Source organism: Protopterus annectens, chromosome 7.part0 (assembly GCF_019279795.1).
Source record: "Protopterus annectens isolate FY-2018-M chromosome 7.part0, PAN1.0, whole genome shotgun sequence".
Lineage (NCBI taxonomy): Eukaryota > Metazoa > Chordata > Ceratodontiformes > Protopteridae > Protopterus > Protopterus annectens.
This window is the reverse complement of record NC_056739.1, coordinates 949,051,281-949,056,616: the sequence shown is the minus strand read 5'-3', so window position 1 is coordinate 949,056,616 and position 5,336 is coordinate 949,051,281.

Below are 5,336 nucleotides of genomic sequence, written 5' to 3'. Positions count from 1 at the left end.
CTAACTGCTGGACTGCATGTGTTTACTCTAGTATCATATGGTAATGTAGAGTTGCAATCTCTTAATAGTACTGTTGTAGTAAGCACTGTTACCCACACTGTGCTACATAAATAAAATGTGTAGGAATGTCTGTATATGACTGTTGTAATCACAAGAGGTCATATAGTTCAACTGAGAGAGACTTAGACAGAAAACAGTGAAAAGTATGCAGCACAATCCAAATAGCACACTCAATTGAGATGTGTACTGTTGTCTTTTAAGCAAACACAGCCATGGTTCAAATCCTGGGAGTGGTAGTAGGCTGTATGCAAATCAAAACCCACAACTGTACAGATATGTCCAGAATGTCCAGTTAATTGGCCCATAGCTGCTGCCTGTCACCCTGTCCCCCTGGCAAATCAGTGGGATGATCCCTGATGTTTAGGCAGCAAATAAGAAATACAACTGATTGCCAGACATCTATAATAACAAACCTGTCACTCCAGCAAATCCCCAAAATGTTATGAGAGTAATAAGCTAAGTATGTCCCATCTCCACCTCCATGTTGTGAAGCTATGACCAGAGTGTGTGCAGTAACAGAGTCAGACATATGTGCATAATACTAATGTGAAATCTGGTAATATGTGTGGCAATATTCAGGTAGTGCTAACAAACATTGCCCCACAGGTCTGTCAGATACGAAAACTGTGCCTAGAAATAAACGATTGATATCCTGTACAGGTACTGTTTACTCAGGTATTGTATGGCATTGTGAGTACTGGAGTTGCTCTGAATATTAAGGTATTGCTCATCACTGTCACCCACACTGTGCTACATAATATAACCGTCTAGGAAATCCTGTATAAGATTGTTGCCATTACAAGGTCAGATTGTAAAACCACAGGAGTCTTTTACATGGAAATCAGAGAAGAGATGCACAACAATGTCTATATAGCACACTCAACTGTGATGAGCACTATTTTATTTTTAGCAGACACAGCCATGGTTCGAATCCTGGGAGTGGTAGTAAGCTGTATGCAGAATCATACCCAAGTGTACAGAATTGTCAAGAATGTCCAGTTAATTGGCCCATATCTACCAGCTGTTACTCTGTCTCCCTAGCATGTCAGTGTGCTAATCTCTGACATGTAGGCAGTATTTCATGTCATATAACTGACTGTCAGGCCTGTACATATTTGGAAAATGTCAATGAAAACAAACCTGTCATTGTACAACTCACCAAATGTTTAAGAGGGCAATACTCAAAATATGTCCTTGTTCACCTGCATGTGGTCAAGACATGCCCAGAGTGTGTGCAATAAGAGATAGACAGGTATGTGCATAACATCAACCTGGAATCTAGGAATATGTGTAGAAGCAGTTATATAGTGGTAACAAACAATACATCCACAGGTATACAAGGTAAGAAGTGTACACTGCAGGTAAAACTCAGTTCATGTATACAATTGTCTACATCCATACCACTGTCAAAACTAAGGCCATAGGGTAGTGTACTAATACCTGTAAGGTACAGATCACAGCACTGACTAGGAAAGTAATGAGAACTACAGGAATATACTAGTTGTTAATTGACATCTTTCTACCCCATCCCCACCATATCTGCAACAATAAATAAAATACATAACTCAATCAGTATGTGCTCCATTAAATCTACTGTTGGGACATATGTCCTATTGTTTGATAAATACTTAAATTTGTTTCTATGCATGTGCCATGCTGAAATACTCCCACATTGGTGGCATGCTGCCATCAATGTACCTGCATGCTGTTGTAATGGCCACTGTGGTTCCATATATGCATGTGTTCTGTTTGCTATGCAACTGTTCCATATCTGGTATTTTGGGTTAATGGGAATATCTATGCATGCTGTTATACCTAATCCTGGAATGTGTTGACTATTACTAAGCCACATATGTTGTAAAATTGAAACGCCATAGCACGTTTGGAAAATCCGGTCCCAGCAGACCCACCTGTCCCACCTCATCTGACCATGGCACCGGGCACCAGCACTTCTCTTCATCCACTGGTCCTGCACCACCTCTGGGTGGAACCACCTCAGGGGACTGGGCTCACCCCCCCAACTGGGAGTGGGCATGGACAGGACACTGTCACCCATCACAGGTCTGGGGTATGGTGTGTAGTGAGCTCCGCAGGGAGTTTGGAGATCTGCAACGCCAGCTTGCATGTTCCAACTAGAGGGTCAGCCTGGCCCTCCTACTCAGCCCCCAGCACACCCACCTCTGGCGCTGTGAAGGTGCAGTGGTGACTGCCCATGGGTTGGGACATCAGTCCCACTGTATCCACTAGGGGCCTCATGGGCTTCCGATTTCCAAGCACCCCTCCCCATCAAGGTGTTTACCCCCCACATGTGTCATATACCTACCCTGTATGCTGTCTTGTCTGTCTTTTCTGTTATCCTACCTAACCTACCTCCCCAGATATACCTACTATCCCTCCCCCAACATCCCACTCTCACCTGAAAAAAAAGGGCAATCTGTTCCCAAACAAAAAATATCTCGCCACATACATAGCTGTCCATTTCGCACGTGTCCCTTGGAGACATGTAATCTGGTCTAATTGGCTTCACAACATATTATTGTTGTCCGCACCACTCTCTCGGGGGTTTGAGTGTCCAAATCTATCTCCAAATTCAGTGTATATGCACAGCTGTTGCTGTAGAAAAAATGGGCAGCTATGGACCTTCCCTACACCCGTACTGCACATCCCCAGCTATTTTACCTATTGTCTTTCCCTCTTTGTGCCCCTTTTTCGCCACTTTCCTATCAACCCTTTTTCATTTCTTTTAATGAAATTAGCATGGGGGTAAGCAGGAGTAAGCACTTTTAAGCAGCAGTAAGTGGGTTTAAGCTTCTTTGTGTGGGGGTAAGCAAATCCTACACAGGTTAAGCAACTGAGAAGCTAAATCAGTATAAGAAACTGTAACCGGAAGTTAGCATTGCTTACCTCCGCACAAACCCGCTTACAACTGCTTAAAAGTGCCTTAATCACTCTGTATCCAACAGCCTTTGCTCTGCCCAGCAAAAAAATAAACAGTCTCTGCAAGGCTCAAACCTAGAACACTGCTCCCCATAGTCAAAGTAATTTACCACTAAACCATGTCAGATATACATAACCCTGATGTTTTTACAAACATATCATCCAGCACAGTCATTCAACAGTACAGGAAATGTAATTATATATGTAGATGTAAGTGTGTGTGTGTGTGTGTGTGTGTGTGTGTGTGTGTGTGTGTGTGTGTGTGTGTTTGTGTGTGTGTATACAGATATATATCTATACATATAGAAGAGAACATAACAAATACATATATGACCAAAGGCACCATTAATGGGGGTGAGGGGGCCCAAGCTAAATATGTCTTGTAAGTATTGATATCACCCCCTTCCCCAAATCAAAACAGATCTGCCCTGCAATACAATATCAAGTGTTGCAGGTCCCATACCCAGGACCTGACACAACATGGGCACAAGACATTAACAGTAATCCATCCCACCTGTATGATGTCATGATGGTATCAATAACTTATCATGCAGTACACTCTGGCTACCATAGGAAATGCACAATGTGGAAGCAATAAACATTCCAAAGATACATATGCACACACACATATATATATGCAGATAGATATGTAACTACACATACACACACATAGATATGTATAGGAAGTTACATATTTAGAGGGTGCACAGCATATTGAAGAGCCAGTATTCCTACAGTTTCCACCTTATCAAATGGACAGTGTATGAGTCACCCATACAAAAGACAATTGTTGCCTGAAACATATACCTACAGAGAAGTCAAATGATATGACACCACACACAGGTGTGCATACATAAGAAAGTTTTATTTGTGTACTATTATAGTTGTATATGCCATGTCATATAGCTGTTTAGACTTTGAAATACATACAAACAGATTAATGCAGCTCTCAAGCAGATAATTTAATACAGTAATCTGAAAGCATAACATATGTTGCTGTCCAGGCCAAGGCCTTCAAGTAGTACAACAGTAAAGACAGACTGTGCCACAGTATAACAATCAATCAACAGTAAGTAATAGCTCAGCAGCCTCTAACTACACTCTGTACTCATTCCCTAGGGGGAAAAGACTTAAGCTGACACAACGGGATGTATCTGTTGCATAACAATGCATAAGTGAAAACATCATAATCACACTAACAAACAGAATTGTCTGTATGGCAGTAAGCAGTAAGCCAGCAATGTTGCCAAGGTGAAATGTATGGTAATGTACAGACATATACCTTAAGGCAGCTTACTACTGATATCCCTCACATGTTGTAACAGCTTAGGTTATTTATGGTGCATAACCCCCCATAGACTGACTTACAGGGGCATATAACACTGTTACATATACTGACCTCTGAACTGCAGAAGGGCGCACATGTTTTGTGCAGATGAAGCCCACATATATATGGACCCAACCCCACAATATGTGTGGGTTCCACAACAGCACTGGAATGATGGCAGGAATGGCAGCATGACATAATCACAGGCCACTGCATAACAACCCCTTACTGCATGTCATATGGACAATGTCTGGTATGTAGGTAAAGGACAGTGGCCGGAACACAGGCTCATATGTGAAATAGTGTTGTTATACACTGAGCAAGTTGCTGGTGTTACAGGATAGTATGCAACATACACTTAGTCAAGAATATGAAGTCAGAAACAGAAATGGATGTAGCCATGTACTGATAGCACTCAACACACACACTGCCAGTGATATATCTGACACAAGACATGTGTGGTGGACAGACAAAACATAACAGGCACACCTCTGGCCATCATGTGGATAGGTCCACAGTTGAGAGCTTGCAGACAGACTGCATTCCATGTTAAAGTAGTATGTACACACAAACCCTGTAACACAGGTGCTATACAATGCACATAACAGCTCTACTCACACTCGGTCTGTAGTTCTGGAACAATATACAAATATGTAACTGGCCTGAGTCTGCAAGTCCTCTTGTAAGAAGTATTGCTACCTGCTGTCTGTAACACTGCTGCCCACACACAGGAAGGATGTCCACCATACAGGAAAGGTAAAGGGACCACACCCACATGATGTAGGGATTTATAGTAGTGGGTTGCCATGATAGTGTTAATTGGAAGTACTACACAGCATGCTGCATGCAGGTAGCAAGTGGAAGACAATGAATTGTGCAGAGGCCATCACCTGATCATGTGCATCACATACAAAACACCATGCTGCAATCTATTCAAAGAAGCTCAATCCATTTATGAGAAAATGAGAGAGAGATAGAGAGAGAGTAAAAGAAAGAAAGAAAGAAAGAAAGC